The sequence below is a fragment of the Thermobia domestica genome, chromosome 5, assembly GCF_964235325.1.
Source record: "Thermobia domestica chromosome 5, izTheDome1.hap1.1, whole genome shotgun sequence".
Classification (NCBI taxonomy): domain Eukaryota; kingdom Metazoa; phylum Arthropoda; class Insecta; order Zygentoma; family Lepismatidae; genus Thermobia; species Thermobia domestica.
This window is the reverse complement of record NC_137458.1, coordinates 183,212,859-183,233,591: the sequence shown is the minus strand read 5'-3', so window position 1 is coordinate 183,233,591 and position 20,733 is coordinate 183,212,859. Positions and strand designations below refer to the sequence as shown.

The window sequence follows — 20,733 nt, the reverse complement described above, 5'->3', positions numbered from 1 at the left end:
GTGTTGTAGTTGATAAACTTGCGTATTTTTTTCCCCCACACTACACTATGTAAATCGAAAACAACAATAAAAGAAAGCATATTTAAGTTTAGGACTCTAAATAAATTCGAAATGTAGCAATTACAAGAATAATATTGAGTAATCAGGTAGTTTTAATTAAAAACTTAATGGTGCTCTAAAGCTTTACACAAGTATTTAGAAAATTCACGTACTTGGCCCTCCATATGTTTCTCCAGAGTATCTTAATATTTGTAAGCCATGTGTGAGCTCTTATTTGAAGACTTACATAATGGATAAAACCAGGAGCGTCATTTCAGATTTTGCTTGGGGGGGGGGGGCAAGACCCCTTGATATAAGTAAAATTTCGCGTTTTTCACTGATTTACTACTATTCTATTAATAAAATCTACATAATCTCAAACTCAGGGGGGGGGCAAATGCCCCTCCCTGCCCCCCTAAATGACGCCCCTGGATAAAACAGGTTAGAGGAATGAAAACAAGTTACAGGGATAAAAGGAGGAATAACTTGTCGTCGCATGAGAACCAGAGGAACGTAACTCCATAAATGCGGTTTTCGTTTTCTTCATGCTTGGACATAATTTTGAAAACTCCACTTAGTGTAAATGGAACGTAACCCCATCGGTTCTCCTTGTCAATCATCTGTTGTAATGTAGCTCAATTATCATCTTATTAAAAACACATCTTTCTAAGAAAATAATATTTTTGTCCTCTCGCCTGTAAACCTACAAAAATGGAGTTATGTTCCTCTGGTTCTCATGCGACGATATGAAAGTTCAATCATGCCAATTGAGTATCTAAAGTTAAGTAAATATAAGATTTATTTGTCTTGAAATTTTAGATAAAGACTGAGTATCGAAAGAATATATCCCAATTTTTATACTTGCTCTTGTATCAAGAGCAGTACTCGAGAGCAAGAACATCCGTGTGTAACAGGTGGAGAGTTTGGTGTATGTGTGTTAGAAAGTGTGTGTGTGTGTGTGTGTGTTTTTTTTTTTCTTTCTTTTTCTCATATTCTCATATTTTGCTCGTACCAGTGCATGATTTAACACTTGTCTAATTAGCATTAAAAAATGTTCTGACATTTTCCGGATCCAGCATTTCTAAGATTATAAGGCGTTCGCTACTATCCAAAACTTGCAAAGATCTGAACAGTGTACTTACATATATTGAACACAACTGATAGACATCCATTGATAGTGTTCAGAATTATACATACATGATACAGACATATAGAAGTATGAATCTTTTTCTGTATCTAAAGTATATGTTCAAACCATTGTTTTGCAATGCATCAAATATATATTTATTATAGGACTTGTTTGACAGTATTATCTGATGTGCATATTTTTCTAATAGACGGAATACTTATTACTTCGTAATGACTTCGTACAGTGTAATAGTTCGTAGAAGCGCTAGTGCATTGTTTGTTCAGAACAAACGTGATTTCCGATAGTAATGGAGGCAAGTCTGTCTTGTTGTACATAGATTTGTACCAAAAACATACAAGATACCCGCCTTGTTTCGAGAGACTGAAATAAATGATCTGTAAATTTTGGACATATTTTTCATATTAAATATGTATTCGTGTCTTTATTTCAGGTATTCCGGGACGAACTTAACAAAAGTTACGTGCAATGAAAACACCAGCAAATTACATTGAAGATATTCAAGTAGTAATACCAAACTCCTCTTGGCAGCCACTTTTCGTATTTGTAGAGAAAGTCGTTCCTCTTTCCCTTAGAAAGGAAAATGCCAAAATGAATAGGCGTTTATTTTGGTCTGTTGAACTTATTTCTGATTTTCTTATATATCGTGCAGATTTTCCTCATTCTTGTACGACTAGTCTCTCTCTCTGGCCGAGCTGCACCACGAAATATAGCGATCCTTCTTCCTACATACTTAACGAAATTTGGTTCAGATTCCGCCAGTAGTTATTAAGAAACTTTCTCTCACATACGAATATATATATATATACACGTTGAATGATGGTGGAGTACACTATGGAATAACAGGCTCAATTTATGTATTCTTTTCACGGAGGGAAGTTACCAGCCCATGTTGATGTTTAGGTTTTGTATGTACGTTCGAAGTTAGAATATGCGTGAACATGATGGGACTCAAGTGCGCAAGAGCAGGTTCAATCAATGTTTGTGTGTTATTTAACATATTAGGCGCTCCAGGTAGTAAGGGCGAACTCAATAAAATGCTTGTATACTGAAAATTCGTACTAATCACAAAAATAGATGTCAGTATAATATAATGTTATAGAAACAGCCTTTCCCTAGCAAATGGAACTGTTACTTGCGACTTCATCTTGTACTCGCCAGTCAGCGTGTCAAACTACTCAATTAGACATGTTGCAGTTTTTGAGAATTAGGAAAGTAGTACAGTCACCTTGCTCATAAAATTACTCTTGGAAAGGTATGAAGACGCACAGAATGTTTGTTGCAATCAGTCTGACATAACACCCCAATTAAGTTAGGAACACTTGCTTTATTATCTTGTCAGCGGATTCCCCGGCAGCTGTATGCCCTCGACAGGCATAGGGTTTTGTTGCGAGCTGCGAGTGAGTGGAGGTTGCGCCAGTTATTTCCTTGATGGACAATGGTCTAGAAAAAAATGTTAATGTAAACGTCATGCGATTGTACGTAGCCATGTAAAACTACAGAAACGTAATCCGTTTAGGGTGGTGGTAGAGTATGGTGATTATTATAATGTTTGAACCTCCTGTTGGTTTCGGATAGAGTAGGGTTCAAAGAAAAGTAGAAAAAATGGACGTGCGTAAGGCAGTTAAGAGTCAAGTGAGATGTTCAGACTCCTCCAACCACTTAGGAGTACTCATGTAATTATCTACTGGACCATACCAGCAAGCTTTCACAAATAATTATAATCTATACATACTGTAAGCGCTCCACTGAACACCAAAAATGATCGCAGATTACTGCAACGGAATGAAATTTTATGGACAGTGTAAAGAGACTGCACCCATTTACCATGTTTCATATTCTGCATGATGACCTAGATCTTCAGGCCTAGAAATACTACAAAGAATGTTCCCCAACTCCGCAAGTACGGCGGAATAGTTAAAGAACAGTAACAGCTTTCGCGACTCACAAGTGATTCAGACCACATCTTGTTTACGGACGAAACCATTTTCACTACTGAGAAGTCCTTGAATTAACAAAATGACCAAGTATATGCAACATCGTTCAACGAAACTGTTATATCCGCTCCCAGAGTGCATCCCGACTGAGTGATGGTACTGTGGGGATCACATATCATGGACTCACAAAACCCTACTCCGACAAAACTCACGAGTCTGATGTTTCGACACCTGTAGTTGTGACATCTTAGTCAATACCCTCGTTGCCAATACTCAATGAATCTTCCAGCAGAATTCGGTCCTGCCCATAAGACAAAATTGACGCAGACGTGGTTCTAATAAAATTATCCCAACTTCACAGTGATCTAATGACGACTGGCAACCTCTCCTTTGGAGTTTGAGCATTTTTTTTAATTGGAGGCAAAGGTCTGCTCGAGGCGGCACTCTGAAAATAATAAGCATATCAAGTAAAATACACTGATTCATAAGACTAATAATAATAATAATAATAATAATAAAAATAATATGAGCATACAAAAAAGTAAAAGAATTGCATATGTCATATAAATAAAAAACTCATGACTAAGATAAAAAAAGTGCAGTATCCTTTTACTTATTATTATTATTATTATTATTATTATTATTATTATTATTATTATTATTATTATTATTATTATTATTAATTATTATTATTATTATTAATTATTATTATTATTATTATTATTATTATTATTATTATTATTATTATTAATTATTATTATTATTATTATTGAGTGGTATGAAAAGTTCTTAGGTAGAAATCGCAGTAGACCAGAAAATATATCATACAATGAATATAAGATAATTGTCAACTAAGCAGATTAAAACCTTTGTATGAAAATGAGAATAATCATATTTCCAAGGTTTGGGCCGATTTATAAAATAACTAGCTGAAATGTTCGTCTTTCGAACGGGATGAATAAGTTTGTTAAAATTATTTGAAACCTCTTTTGTTTCCTTAGTATACGCATCATAAAATCGGTAAGATATTCTATTTTTGACATAGGACTTCCAAGTAACGGAAGTTGTATACGCATTTTTTTAATTGTCGGATTCACTACAGGGAAACAAAAAGTCGTGCTTGAATAAGAAAGTCTTAAAAAGCCAGAAAAATGAAAATTTCAGTTTCTTTAAAAACTCTGGTTTCAAATGAAAACAACCTCTATTAAAAAAAAAAATAGATATATGATTTTTTTTCATTCCTATTGCTTGTACAAGTGTACGTCTCAGGAATGCAATATCAATCTCTAATAGCAACTACATAGTGTCTTCCTAAATTCAAAGGTGTCATTTGAAAGATTTTTTTAAAGGTTTTTTAGGTTGCTTTTTTTCCTCTCTCTCATCTTTTATTTTCCTATTATCTTTTCCTCTCTTCTATGCTTAGTTCATTGTTTTCTTCGGATATTCCACTTTTTTTTATCTTGGTCATGAGTTTTTATATATGTCATATGCAATCCTTTTACTTTTTTGTATGCTCATTTTATTATTATTATTATTATTATTATTATTATTATTATTATTATTATTATTATTATTAGTAGTAGTAGTAGTAGTAGTAGTAGTAGTAGTAGTAGTAGTTCTTCTTCTTTTTCTTTTTTCTTTCTTTTCTTCTTTTTCTTTTCTTTTTCTTCTTCTTAAGTAAATAAATTTATACCAAGTGTATAAACCAACACAATTTTATGAGATCTAACTGATTGCTTTTAGCCGGTAACTTCAACATTAAGAAAAAATCCAACTGTGAGACTATCATTTAATGCTGTAATAAGTAACTTCTGCTCCAATTTTATTACATGTTGGGTGTTTCCTGAAGTACAGTAATTGTATCTACTTTCATAATAATAAATGGTATTCCGCAAGCAATGAAATTTTAGTATATATCACTATTTATTTTATGATTATACTCATAAAACTTACAGATAAGTAGGCAACATGATAACATTATTTACACTAGAGTTGACAGTGCCGAAGATACGTATCTCTTAATAGAGATCACCACATTAATTCTCTCCTTATGTTCATAGAAATGATAGCATTCTTGTTGAGCGTTGTTTACACAATGTTTCTTCTTTCTAACTTCGACATTCGTGGAGTACTTCGAAATATGGAGCAAAGAGTCTGAGATCTTCAGGTAAGTTCAGAGACTCAGAAAATGATATACTACTGAAACAAATTACTATAACGACAATTCTAGTGGAGAGATTACAAGCAATTTAGGTATAGATGACAAGATTGTGAAAACATGGGTCAGATGTCAAGATCACGTGGGGAAACTGTTCACTGTTAAATATCGCAGAGTGGAGTGAGTGCCAGATATTTGGCCTAGCGAAAGATTGAAAAGAGAGTTAGTATTAAAGCCCACTTGATATTGCGAATACATTATCGCTTGCCGCACCAAAAGATGAAGTTTGAAAGAAGATATTTAAAATAATAATTAGCACAGGATAGAAACATATGTATGAAATCTCCATGTAACGAATATATACTAGGTATTGGGAAGACATGATGAACACAATTTCCCACTTCCTTGAAAGATAAAATTGCTCCAACCTACACATAAAGCATAATATTGCATTACGATGGAGAGTGCTATAATTGGATGGAAACTGTTAATTGGGAAATGTAATCTTGCATACAAAATAGTGAACAGAAGCAGGGTCTCTATGTATTGAAGAACGAAGAGTGGACAATCTAAGTAAGTTAACTCGAAGCGTTTATTTCAATAAATTATGCACATAGTATATCTCACTGTAAGAAAAGGGGTCTTCACAGAACATGATCCTAAATTTAGAGTGTACAATTTGGTTTAAAAAAAAAATATGTAAATACTTTATTAAGATAGTGATATTTTTCTGATTTAAAGTTCAAACGACCCAAGCCAGAGTCTGGAAGATGACAAGTTCCTGAGATCTAGGTAAGTTAATTAAAATCTGTCAAGCTGTTATCAAACCGGGATCGTATATAACCAGCATTGATGGATTAAATCAAAGAGATTAAAATCACGATTTAAATCCAATGATTTTTTTTTAAATCTTTGATTTAAATCATTTATATTTCTTAAAACAGAGATAAAATGCAATATTTTTTGACTATTGTGGAACACTAATCGAATGTACGTTTGAAATGTGCTTCCTAATCCGAATCATGGTAGGAAATGAGTTAAGTTTAAACAAAATATATCGTGTTTTAGGTTAATTGTCCAAAAATGTTAACACTATACTGACTTAATCATTTCGTATTGTATAAGATATTTAAAGAAAAAGGAAGAACCCATTTAACATCAAAATAATTAGTTCAGAATTGTACATATTGTGGTAATATATGTCATAGCCTTTATATCGTAACTGTAACGTTTACATGTATACAACAGGGTGAACTGTCTGAAATTATTTTTTGAACATAACTAATACGTACCTCGAACAGGGATTTCATTATGTCACTTCGATTAAATTGCGCATCTTAAGGGGATAGGGGAATCAAAATTTATGACAAAAATAATGTCTTAGAAGCCTCTCAAGTTAAGAAAATGAATTTTAGTATATATACTCTTCATTAAAAATAACTGGACACATGTCCTAGCAATTTAAAAACTTCGCTTCTAAGGAGCAGGGAGGATTTCTATAATTTTTTTCCGTTCACATTCAAATCGATTTGTCTTGTAATTACGGGAATATGATAAACAGTTTGAGATACTTTTTTGAAAATAGTTGGCACTTGGATCAAACTGATTTTATACCATATTATTTTCATTGTAATGACTATTATAAAGTGAGAGCAAAAGGCGTGAAAATGGTGTATCAAAAGTCACTAGACTCGGGAGATGGAATTTCTTGCGTGATTTCCTTATGATGAATAAGTGACCAAGTGCTCAACTTATTAAAAAATTGTGCTTGTACGTTATTATAATATATAAAAATATAATCGACGATATCTGTTTCATGATGACGGTAAACGAGTTTCCGTTGGATTGCATTTTTGAACAAAGCAGTGGTGGCTCCTAAGTTATACAAGAGGGAAGTGACATCGAATAGCGCCGAAACCGACGTTGTACCTCTCCCTATAAAAACAGTCCCCACTTTCGGGGCCTCCAGTGATTTTTTACTTTTGAAGGTAGTTTTTAAATTCTAATATTAGGTAAAAGAAAGAAAGTGACATTGCACTATCAACACCTATCATGTATGCAACAGAATTATTTAGCTGAATTTTAAATACTGTATTCAACTCGATAAATTTAAGTTGTTGAAAAAGTGTAAAATAACCAATGTTGCTAACACTCCTCAAACTATTTCTTCAAATTTAATATCTCAATTGATTCTGTAAAAATCATATATGAAAAAAATATATATAAAAGTCGTAAAGAAGTACGTCGTAAATAATCTTTCGTTCAAACCCTACTAGGAAGCTATGTCTCCCTTCATACAGTATGAGTCGTTCCTTTTCTATCGCGATTAGAAGGTGTTTGTTTCCTCCTACGTCCATTTTCATGTATGGATTATAGAACACAATCATATATCACTCGAACTGAGTTCCTTCTGGAATATAAAACACCGGAAAAGAGTTCACAATACGTGGCCCTTCTTCCATAATTCCACTGTCTTCAAGCTCACGTAGCACAATTATGTAAGAAATACGTGTTTGGCGTTTAGCACGAGCCGCCGCTAAAGGCGGGTGATGGGTAACTTCTGAGGTACAACAAAATGTACCGGGTGTATCAAAGTGGCTATCCGTAGGCTAAACATGTTGTGATTGAAAAAAGAGAGGCACTGATTCACTCTGGTCATCATTGGAGAGGGAAGAGGAAGAGGAGTCCGCCTCCAAAGGAGTATCTTCGTGCTCTCCTTTTTCTTCATCATAATAATCGCGATTAGGAGGCATCCCTGGCAGACGGTTGATAAGGTCTCTCCAGAATTCCCAGTCCTCAGGCAACACATGCCTCTGCTCTTGGATACAAAGATCCTGAAGTTGCGTTCTTGTGCAATATATATACAAAAAGCGCACGCGGGTTCTCTGGGGGCCACCATATGTCCTCAGGCTTGAGATCTATTTGTATCACAGGTTTAGCAAGTGGATTGTCAATAAGCCAAAATTGAAGAGGATCTGGATCGTCTTGTAAAGGGTTGGTTAATGCTCCTTCAGCGGTAGAGGCTTCAAGAAGTCTACTTGCGGCAATTCATTATTCGACTTGGTTGCATTCAATGGATCAGTAGTCGTCGTTTTCTTGTTATTCGTCGTCGGCGGTCGAAAAGGCAGCTGAGGAAACTGAATGTTGAGGCCGCGAATGACGGTGAAATACGCATTAAGAGCGGCTGTTCTTCAATCATACTGGAGAGCGATAAACAATAGTTTAATTCGTTCGATAAGAAATTGACGGTGTGCGTCCGTAAAATGTTCTATGAGAGAAAAACAAATCAAAATATATCGTATTTCTGTGGCGTCCCGCTTGTCCAAGGAAGGTTCCGCTTGGTGTGCTCTAAATAGTACACAGCAGCTTGGAGATCGAAAGTTGCTCTGTGATGAGAACCTCGTTGACCAGAGGCAGTATTTTTACAGAGGCGCTAGAGCTGATTTGTGATGGCTTGAAAAGATTCGACCAACGCAGCGTTAGGATCTGACGTGATTGTTCTAGAACAGCGTTTCCCAACCTTTTTCAACTTGCGGCACACTACGGGTCTAACTTGAATTCTCACGGCACACTCATAGGTATTATTATTATTATTTGTAAATAGAAAATACCGTCGTATTTGTTTTCTTTGATTACTGACCTCCTTCTCACAAAGAATAAAGCTCGATCACTGGTTTTCCTCCATCGTAAATCATTATACTTACTTTTCATTCAAATTAAAAAATAGAAAACAATTCCAATGAAATATAGAACTCAGTCTTTTAAAAAATACACTTTCTTTTTCGAAGAATGTATCCAACCTTTCACAAGGAATATCACTAAATTACGAACGAACAAACAAATCTCTTGTACTTTTAAAACAGAATTGCGCTAATTTGTATGAGTGTTTGCTTTGTCGAAAGGATATAATGAGATTTTAAAATTTCAAGTTACGAAATAATCTGTAACAATAAAGAAACAAAAATGGTCATAACAGTGATAATTAATACTTTTTTCAACATTAAAAATGAACAGAGAAGTAACACAGTGTGAAACTTATAATTTATTAACATGGATAATATACGTCACAATTTTAAATATTAATAAAATTCTGTTTTCGAAATACAATCTATGTAGTAATAATGTATGTAAAATAATATACTGTATTACAATTACAGTATTTTTTCATTGTAGAGGTTCATAGTAATGTGAAATTTAAATACACATATTTCCTGTCTTGCAATTAGGTTCCTATATAATTAATAATTTTGTTTTCATTTCCTCGCGGCACACCAGGGGCCCATTCGCGGCACACCACTGTGCCGCGGCACACCGGTTGGGAAACGCTGTTCTAGAAAGATCTTCACCATCCTACATATTATGTTTAAGAAATTGTGTTAACAAGAGTTAGTAACTTGAGTGGGGCAGCACTGTAACGGATTACGAAGTCAAAGCGACGCTAACACTCACTGAAGCACTGGCACTATCCGCAACTGTCACAGTTTTTTGTGTGTTCGAGAAAGACGACACTGAAACACTAGGGCACACCGAAGATGAAACTGCACGTAGGCTTTCAAAATTGGAGGCAGGAGGCGGTGTGAGGTACGGAAACGAATCCTTCGCGTATTGTAAGGCGATAGTCGACGAGCGGCGAGATTCGTCATAAGGTACGAAATGCACAGAACACTCGAAAGAGACATGATTGCCCTTACCTAGCACTTCGGCGACGAAATGGTGGAGTTGCTCCGAAGACTGAAAAGAGACATGCGATGTATCGGCAGAAGACGTGGGTGCTCACCGTATAAAACATAGGAAATCAATCGAAGTCCTCACGCGCGCTGCAGCATATCCCTTGCACCTACGACACTCATCGTCGAACTGGATCGCGGCAGTAACTGTATCAGCAAAGTGTCATTGAAATTCAATCCCAGTTACGAAAGTTCATGTGTCCACAAGGTTGCGTTACACCTATGTATCCTATATAACGCAATCTTGTGAACATATTAACTTCCGTAACTGGATTGGATTTCAGTGATACTTTGCTGATACAGTAGGTGCTTCAATACCGCGGTCCAGTTCAACGATGGGTGTCGTGGCTGCAAGGGGAGCTAACTTCTAACCATATACACGTGGCAATGATCATGGAGCTAGAAAGATGAGACAAACGCTACTCGCAAGCTTTTGCACGACTGAACACAGACAAAAGCAAGCCTAATTGCTGCACTGTGCGTAGTTTTTGAGATCTAGCATGAAACATATCCAAACTTAAATTTTTCCGGGCTACGACCGTCGTCACGCACGTGCTTCCTTCGCTTTTTTTTTTTTTTTACCATGTTCTAACTTTTTTTCTCCATGTAATATCAGTCATAATTTTTGCAATAATTTATTCACATAGAGAATTATTTTGTGGCCTAAGCGCAATTTTTAGTACTTGGCCCTCCTGAGATACTACGCCCCAAAATGGCATCAAAATCACAAACTTTAACTTTTGGACTTCCATAAATCTACGATGCCAGTAGTATCATAGCTGTGAATATTTCTGCAGACTTGTTACATTCAATAGAATCCAGCACAAAAGTTGTGAACCGCGCACTTTATGTCATTCCAAAATACAGGTGCCCTTTAAAGGTGTAGTTTTCTGTACTTTTTCATGTGATTTCATACATTGGTTTGCAACCCTGCATATTTATTTAAAGGAAGAGTATATGTTCTCCGTGTACCTCAGTATCTCCTGTAAACATTCGGTTTTGTTTTGTTTGGTTTTTATTTGATTCGAATGTCCTGAGCAACTGTAGTTTTCGTACATGATTGCAAATGCAAAAATTGACACTCCACAGACAACAAAGATGGCCGCCATTCAGGAACACTTGTACACCCAACCACAAAAGTATCTTCCCCCTAAGCGCTCAAATTCCATTACTTGGGGTCCAGGTCATTTGCAGTTTTGAGAACACCTAGACAGATACAACCCAACTTACACGTAACTTTTCTCTGCACTGACAGCAGTTGGTAGACCTGATCCAGGTGTTCATGCAGGTAAAATTGTAAACTAGGTGACTAACAAAACAGTTCTCCATTCTAAGTTGAATCTCTATGGTTCAGATCGTGTTTTCCAAAGAGCACCATATATTAATCTCAATATTGTTGTGTATATAACGTATTATTTCTTTATATACTATATGTTTAGAGAGATAAAAATACTGACCCGCATTTGTCAGGAAATGCTTAAAAGTAGCTGAAAATATCAAATCTAGAACAACTGCTAGAAATAAGTTTGTAAATGATTGCCTCCATTGAGAGACCAAATGATTGCCTCCATTGAGAGACCTTCTCCAATTCTTCTCATTCCAACATCATTTTCTTTCTAGAGAAGAGATCTTTCGTGTCACACTGAGTATGTATTGAAATTGAAATTGAAACATTTGATAAAGTTTCAACCTGGCCGGAATTCGAACTGGGGCCCGTCGAACAGAAGTTCAATACGCTAACCACTTACCTACCGCGTCACTTAACCTTTTATCTAAATTTTAGCTAGTTAAAATCGTTGCATGTAAGACTGTACAAAATACTAATGCTCGTACGAGAAGACGTTCCTTGTGATTGTCTTAATGACTTCCTCGAGATTTCCTTCTTTAACTCAAAAGCAAGTTATATAGACCTTCGTCAATGAGGAAAATATCACGAAACGTTCTTCAAGTTCAGGCTACCTCATCGTTTTTAACTGCTCCCGATTTACATGACTACTATTCTTCCTCATCGTAACTTCTAATTTCCAAACAAGAAGAGCCGGCAGCATTTACGCCGATCCCAAGAGCTTCATTATTCGCGCGCTACCCTAGCCAGCTGTTTGAAGCTGGTCATGTAAAATGTACCAGAAAAATTTGAGCAAGAGAACAGAACCTAACCAACCCCTGCGGGGCTTCTAATCCGTTCCTCCTCCCCCTCCTCCTCCTCCTCCTACTACTACTACTACTACTGCTACTACTGATCCGTATAGTAAAACTGCAAGCGTATTTTAATGAAAAACGTGTTATGAAAAGTAAAAAAAAAGTAATCGGTAAATCACTTTTTTTCAGTATTATTTTCAATCCTATTTTAGTGAAAAAGGTGTTATGCAAATTTAAAAAATCCTTGGGTAAGGTTTGAACCCACGCCAAAAACTATTTTCATTACTAGAATGTTGCCTTAGAACGCTCGGCCACGAAGGCTGACAGCAGTTGGCCTTAATTTCCGCCATATGTAGGCCATGACTCTTAATGTCCTATCTGTATCGGCCAATAAGATCAAAGGATATCGAAAATTCTTGGAATCTGCGAAAATGCAAGCCGGCAGACAGGCACGTAGCCAGAATTTCGTAATAGCGGGGATCCGTGACGAAATATTGAGGTTATCACACCAGGAGCTGGGTCATTCTAAATTATTTTACTGGTAAAATATTTTTGTTCGTTTAGCCAGGATTTGGTAATCAGGGGTCGTGGTGACATCAAATATTGTGATTACCCACGAAAGGCTCGATCAATATAAACTAATTTACTGACAACGTACCCATATTGGTTTGTTAAGACAATAAAATGAGGATATGTTAGTAAGTATTTTAGTAACAAACTATGAAGTGAAAACATCCTGCCGCGAAATGCATTAGTTTTCAATTTCTTTAACAAGTGTCACTGGAATCTATGTTGCCAGGCTCATATTATTGGTATTAAGTTCTACCTGAGAGTCTATCTGATTTTCATTTGTAGTCCATAGGATTAGCATGGAGCTAGATGGAATTCAGAATTCTCCGTTACAATAATATTCATTTTTAACTTGACTCCCCCCTCTTGTTTCCCCCCACACAAAGCTCCTCATAAGAAAGAGTAACCAAACGGTTGCTGTAGCTTTATATTTTTAACGCTGATTCTTCTTTTTCTCGTTTCTTTTTGTTTCATCTTTCCATATTTTTTTCATTTCTGGTCTCGAAGGGGAAGGGTCCAAACTCCCGGACCCACCCTTTGGCTACGTGCCTGCGACAGACATTATTTTCGCATTCTTTGAATTGCATCAACACGTGTAGAAAAAGAAAGTTCTATTTTTATCTTCCGTAACTACTAGTTTATTGTTTTATCTTTGTATGAGGAATGTGTGGTAGATTGGCAAATTATGAAACTTCTATGGCAGAGACACGGGTTCGAATCCCGTCGTGGCAGCGCCGTAACTTAGATTTTTTTCTAGGGAAGGGGCAAGGATTAATACGCGTATTTGCGCCCCCTAGAAAAGCCATTTTCCTAATTATTGGGTCCTCTCTTTCCATCCTTCTCTTACTCTTTATGCGTCCCTCCCGCACGGGAAGGTTTGCGGTTCCGTTAGTTACTCCCTGGGCCCATTCCATACATGACAAAGGGGACAATATTGATAAATTTTAAAGCCATACGAATAAATATTACTGAAATGGGTCCACGACTCATTTTTGTTCTATTTACCTTTTGTGTGCTTTTTTATTTATGTAATGTTATTATATAAGTTTGATTCTATTTGATGCTTCATTTCTAATTTCATGTTCGCACCGTATTTAGGGTAAGAAAATTTTGTCTGAAAATGGGCCTCCTCGCACGGCGAGGAGCTTCTCTGGGGGGCATTTTTCCCCACATGTTACGGCTCTGCCGATGACGTAGCCTCAACTTGAAGAACATTCCCTGATATTTTCCTCATTGAGGAACGACTATATAACTTGTTTTTGAGTTAATAAAATCTCGAGTAAGTCATTAGGACACTCACAGAAGCTGCTTATATTTTCTTATTTATATTTTGTTTATATTTGTTTTTGTTATATTTGAGTACCTTGTTTATATTTTTCCATGAAACGATTTTAAGTAGTTATTAGTTTTGGTGGAGAGTTAAGTGGCGCGGTAGGTGAGTGGTTAGCGCATTCAATTTCTATTCGGTAGATCCGGGTTTGAATCCCGGCCAGGGTGAAACTTTTTCAAGTGTTTCTATTTCAATTTCAGTGCATACTCAGTGTGACAAGCAAGATCTTCTCTTCCCTAGAAAGAAAAAGATGTTGGAATAAGGAGAATTGGAGAAGGTCTGTCAATGGAGATAGTGATTTACCAACTTATTTCCAGCAGTTGTTCTAGATTAGATATTTTCGTCTACTTTCAAGCATTTTCTGATTCATGTGTAATCAGTGCTTTTATTTCTTTGAATTACAGTATATAATGTGGCAGTATTCGTTTTTAAATCGAAAATTATGTCTAATAATTTTATTTTTAATCAATGTTTTTTTTATGTTGCAAAGATCGCGTTTTATAAAATAATAAGGTTAAGGTGAATAATTGTTACGAGTTAAGTTAATGCAAGCTGAGGAATATTATTATTCAATGGTCAGCGAAATGATGTAAATAAAATGTTTCATTGAGAGTCTGCCAATGCAGGAAGACAATGCAGACAATGCGTCAATTCTTGCATAGGCCAAATACTGTACATTATGAAAAGAGAGATTGTAAGCTTTTGTGAACATTTCACACATTCACGGATATGAGGAAATTGCTTAGAATCGAGAAATCGGAGTGTGTCGGGAGTTGCAGTTTTTGAGTCTTGACACAAGGAAAGAATTTGTTTTTCCATGTGAAAGGGGGTCGCACGTGCCATCCAGCAGACGACAGGAGGAGGACCAAGTTGAACAAAACCGGGAGACGAGAGGTCTTCAGGACAGTCGTGGACAGTCTTGGAGAGTCTTGGATCAGTCTTTAGGAGTCTTTAGGATCAGTCCTTAGTAGTCTACAAGATCGGTCCTTGAGTGTTTAGTCAAAGACAGCGGGACAGTCAACTGACAGTCAACCGACAGTCAACATAGAATACAATATTCTATCTACGGAGAACATCGAGTCATCGTTAGCATTTGGGAGAATACCGAACTCAATGCTCGTCTACATCAATCACTAATTGGAAGTATCAACTTGGCGATACTACATCCATCACCTAGATCATCAGTGGAGCGTCATTTGAAGATATCAGGTATGTGTTACTCCTATTCAGGGCTCAAAGGCTCAATACTCGATCGGCGATACTCGACTGGCAAATATTCCGATTATCCGTAATTAAATACATCACAACACTTACATTCACAATTTTATCTAAAAGAAATATAATTGTTATTAAATGATTGAAGTAACTGTTTTATTATAAGAATTAATCCCCAGTTGGTATACGATAATTTAGTTAACCTCTCGCACATGTATATGAGATCATTCCCACTCATTCTAGATGGTGAGTGGAAGGCGCTCAGTATCACTCAAATAGCATCCCCAAATTAGGCACAGAGTGACTGGGTTGTCAATAATGAAATGATACATTACATACACAGCAATACTGAGATTAACATATGGTGTTCATTGGACAACACGCTCTGAACCAGAGATTGATCTCATAATGGAGAAATGTTTCGTGCATCTACTCACAATTTTACTTGCATACAGACTTGACGTGCTACCAACTGCTGTCAGTGCCGAGAAAAGTTACGTGTAAGTTCGGTTGCATCTGTCTAGGCGTTCTTACAACTGCAAATGACCTGGACCTCAAGTAATGGAATTAGAGCGCTTACGGGGGGAAGGGGATACTTTTATGGTTGGGTGTGCATACGACAACATGAATGATGTTATTGACGTTCTCATACACAAGGTTCATCACACTCCAATTTCTATAATTTTCGGAGATGGTCGAGCAACCATTTTCATCATCTTTGGAGCACTTCAGATGGACTGACCCATTAATATTAATAGAAAATCAATATAAAAATTAAGTAGTCCACATAACTAAAAAGCTATAAGGAGATGGCTAATTGCAAGCTTACTGCAAAGACGATGAAGAGCTTAAAAGCGATGTATGGCACGTAAGGTAAATATGGATAGAACATTGTCAAAAGTCGTTGTTTAAGTGAAATCAATAATACTGATAAAATAAATGCATCGTCTTCGAATTACCCAGAGCGCCCCACGCGAAGGTTACGTGTCGGAAATATTTTACATTTGTATTTGGAATCTCTACACTCGATTTGGCATGCAGCATGACTTTTGACCTGATCACGTGACAGTCTCGTCCTTCTGGCAAACCGGATAGGCCTTTTCACTTTCTTAACTTGAAAGCCTCCTAAGACATTATTTTTGTCATAAATTTTGATTCCCCTATCCCCTTAAGATACGCAATTTAATCAAAGTGACATAATAAAATCCCTGTTCGAGATAGGTATTAGTTCAAAAATTAATTTCAGACTGTTCACCCTGTTGTATACATGTAAACGTTACAGTTACGATATAAAGACTATGATATATATTACCACAATATGTACAATTCTGAACTAATTATTTTGATGTTAAATGGGTTCTTCCTTTTTCTTTAAATATCTTATACAATACGAAATGATCAAGTCAGTATAATGTTAAGATTATTGGACAATTAACCTAAAACAAGATATATATATTGTTTAAACTTAACTCAATTCCTACCATGATTCGGATTAGGATGCATGTTTCAGACTTACATTCGATTAGTATTCCACAATAGTAAAAAATATTGCATTTTATCTATGTCTTCGGGATCGATGGATTTAAATCAGTGATATCACGATTCAAATTGATTTATTATTTAAAAAAAAAAATCTGACTTAAAAATCATTTATATTCCTTGTTATATACGATCCTGGTTTGATAACAGCTTGACAGACTTTAATTAACTTACCCTAGATCTAAAGAACTTGTCATTTTCCAGACTCTGACTTCGGGTTGTTTGTATTTTAAATCTAAAAACTGTCATTATCTTAAAACATTTATCTCTCTCTCTCTCTCTCTCTCTTTATATATAATATAATATTTCAAACCAAATTGTACACTGTAAATTTAGGATCATGTTCTGTGAAGACCCCTTTTCTTACAGTGTGATACACTATGTGCGTAATAAATAAACGCTTCGAGTTAACTTACTTAGATTGTCCACTCTTCGTTCTTCAATACATAGAGACCCTGCTTCTGTTCACTATTTTGTACGCACGATTACGTTTCCCAATTAACAGTTTCCATCCAATTATTGCACTCTCCATCGTAATGCAATATTATGCTCTATGTGTAGGTTGGAACAATTTTATCTTTCAAGGAAGTGGGAAATTGTGTTCATCATGTCTTCCCAATACCTAGTATATATTCGTTACATGGAGATTTCATACATATGTTTCTATCCTGTGCTAATTATTATTTTAAATATCTTCTTTCAAACCTATACCTAAATTGCTTCTAATCTCTTCACTAGAATTGTCGTTATAGTAACTTGTTTTAGTAGTATATCATCATTTTCTGAGTCTCTGAAACTTACCTTAAGATATCAGACTCTTTGCTTCATATTTCGAAGTTCTGCAAGAATGTCGAAGTTAGAAAGATGAAACATTGTGTAAACAAGGCACAAGAAGGATGCTATCGTTTCTACGAATATAAGGAGAGAACTAGTTTTGTGATTTCTACAATAAACAGAACTATGGAGCTGCAAGAAACTATTAAGAGCAGTAGCGTACGCACGAATTTATTTCGAAAGGGATCCAAATTCAATATGAGGGTATTTTATATTAAAATTCGTAAAATTACCACTAAAATTAGGCTAAATTTACACAAAAGTCAAAATTTCGGGGGGAGGGGGTCCGGACCTCCTGGACCCACCCTTGCGTACGTCCCTGATTAAGAGATACATATTTTCGGCACTGAAGTCTAATGCTAATAATGTTGGCATGTTGCCTATTTATCTGTAAGTTTTATGAGTATAATCATATAACAAATAGTGAGATATACCAAACATTTCATTCCTTGCGGAATGCTTGCAGAATGAGCTTACTGATTATTATTATTATTATTATTATTAATATGAAAGAAGTGCAGCTTCCTAGTTAAAATAAATACATATACATTGGAAAAGAGATTTTGTTCATTGGAAAAATACACACACACTATATATATATATATAATATTCTTAAGATGTATCCATTCATTCAGCCATTGCATGGTGGGCCTCTGTCTTCGGTAGCATGTATATTCTTCTTGTGGTAGTGCAAGGGTTCATTTTTGTAAGAACATTACACTTCAACATCCACCAGATATCGTTGTATGTAAGAAAACCCATAAGCTTATTCTCTGACATGAGGTCGCTATATTTGCAGAAACTGTAGTGTTACCTTACAACACTAGGGAATTTTGTAAAGTTTTAATCCTTGATTTAGGTTATTTTTGTGGTGATTTTCGGTAGAAAATAAGTTTTAAAGAAAATTGCGTCTGTCTGAGTTTCTGGATTAATTGTTCATTGTATTCAATTATTTATCAGAATTCAATTTGTTAGAATTCTCTTTTTCTAAGTTAAATTTGGGATCTTTCTCTCCGATATAGTAATTTTCAATTATGTATATTTCTATTGTGGAAGATGATATTTTTTTTTGTGTGTGTGTGTGTGTGTGTGCGCGTTGGTGAACCCGACGATCTTTGTAGGTGGATCGGTCTACACAACAGCACTCTGAGCAATTTTTCCAAAGCGAGCAGTTTTTAGTGGTTGCTCGAAATGTTTTTCACTTTTAAGGCGTGCAGGACCCTTATAGGGGTCCCCCCCGCGAGTTATTTTGACTCAGCTCGTTTATACGGATACAGGCGGTTGTGTGTGTAAAGTGTGTGTTCAGACTGAAAAATTTCGTTTCTCGAGCGGTGTGTATTCCGACGCAGTGCCATCTACGTATGTGTTCCAAGCAAGAACTAGAGCAATTCAAACTCCCTGCAGCTGCATTCACCATTGTTGCCAATCAAGTATTTGTTGAAATGTGAAAGAATATTAGCAGCTATAGCAGAGGAATTATTCACAGTAAGAACTAGGATATGAATATTACGCAAGAATAACCCCATGCCTAAAATGTTTTTATTAGAACTTACGGTTGGGAGAGGTGTGTGTATATATAAAAATCTATATTATAAAATTCAAAGTGACTATGTTTGTGACTCTTAATCTCTTGAATTGCCCGACCGATCTCGATCAAATTTCCAACGTAGATGCTGCGCTACCTTGAGTGTGTTTTCAGCTGTTTACTTTGACAGTAGAGCTTAGGGGAGGGGGAGGAGGGGACATAAAAAAATAAATAAAACTTAATGACCCTTGAACCAAAAGACCGATCTTGATCAAATTTTCAATGTAGATGAGGTTTGGGACTGGGATGACTTTTTATCATTTCATTTTGACGGAGCAACGTAGGGGAGGGGGTGAAGGAAGAAATATATAAAAATCAATAAATATAAAAATAAAAGTGACTATGTTTGTGAATTCATAACTTCTGAACCACTCGATCGATCTCAATAAAATTTTCAACATAAAAAAACTTCCCAGGTTTGAATTTCATATATCATTTCCACAGTAGATTTTAGGGGAGGGGCAAGGGGAAAGGGAAATATATGAAAATGAATAAAACAACTCCTGAACCACCCTACCGATCTCGATCTAATTTTCAACATAGATAAGGTTTGGGCCTGGGATGCTTTCTTCATTTCACTTTTACAGTACAAAGAAGGGGAGGGGACAGATATATAAAAATAAATAGTACAAAAACTCTTGAATCACTCAACCGATCTTGATCAAACTCTCAACATAGATAGTGTTCGGACATGGGATGTTTTTTCATTTAACTTTTACGGTGCAACCTCGGGGAGGGGAAGGGAGGAGATATTTAAAAATCAATTCATATAAGACTAAAAGTGACTATTTTTGTAACTTAATTTCTCTTGAACTATCCGATTGATCTCAATTAAATTTTCAAGATACATGAGGTTCGGATCTGAAAACATATTTGCAATTTCACTTTAGTGGTAGATCTTAGGGGAGGGAGACGTATAAATAAAAACTAATAAAACCTATTAACTTTTGAACCCCCAACCAATCTTGATTAAATTTTCAACATATACGAGGGTCGTGCCTTGGGAGATTTTTTATCGTTTCACTTTGACGAGCCAACATAGCGGAGGGGGAGATATACAGTATATGTAAAAAATAAAATAAAAATGACTGCTTTTGTGACTTCATCACTCTTGAACCACCCGACCGATCTCAATCAAATTTTCAACATGCATGAGTTTTAGGGCAGGGATTGCTTTAGGCTATTCAGTTTCACGATGCAACGTAGGGAGGGGGAGAGAAATTTCAAAATGATCAAAAATGACGGAAATTAGTGTTTAGTCCATAGTTTTCGGGATCGATGAGAGAAACAGTGACACTTATGATGCTGTTTCAATCCAAGTTCAGCCCTGATAGTTGGGGAGGGGAAGGGTACAACGTAGTGGAGGGGAATAAACATTTAAAAATGATCGAAAATGACTAATATTAGTGTCGAATCCATAGTTTCAGGAGTAGCTGAGATTAACAGTGAAAATTCTGATGCCGTGTGTCGCAGCAAGGAGAAGGGGAAGGGGAGCTCTATATATAATGATGAT

At 35.9% G+C, this 20,733-nt stretch overlaps 1 protein-coding gene across 49 annotated transcripts in view; it reads left to right on the top strand.

The window, feature by feature from the left end:
- LOC145686312 (uncharacterized) overlaps positions 1–20,733 on the top strand; it is a 955,404-nt gene that overhangs the window by 631,767 nt on the left and 302,904 nt on the right. The gene's annotated exons all lie outside the window — the stretch shown is intronic.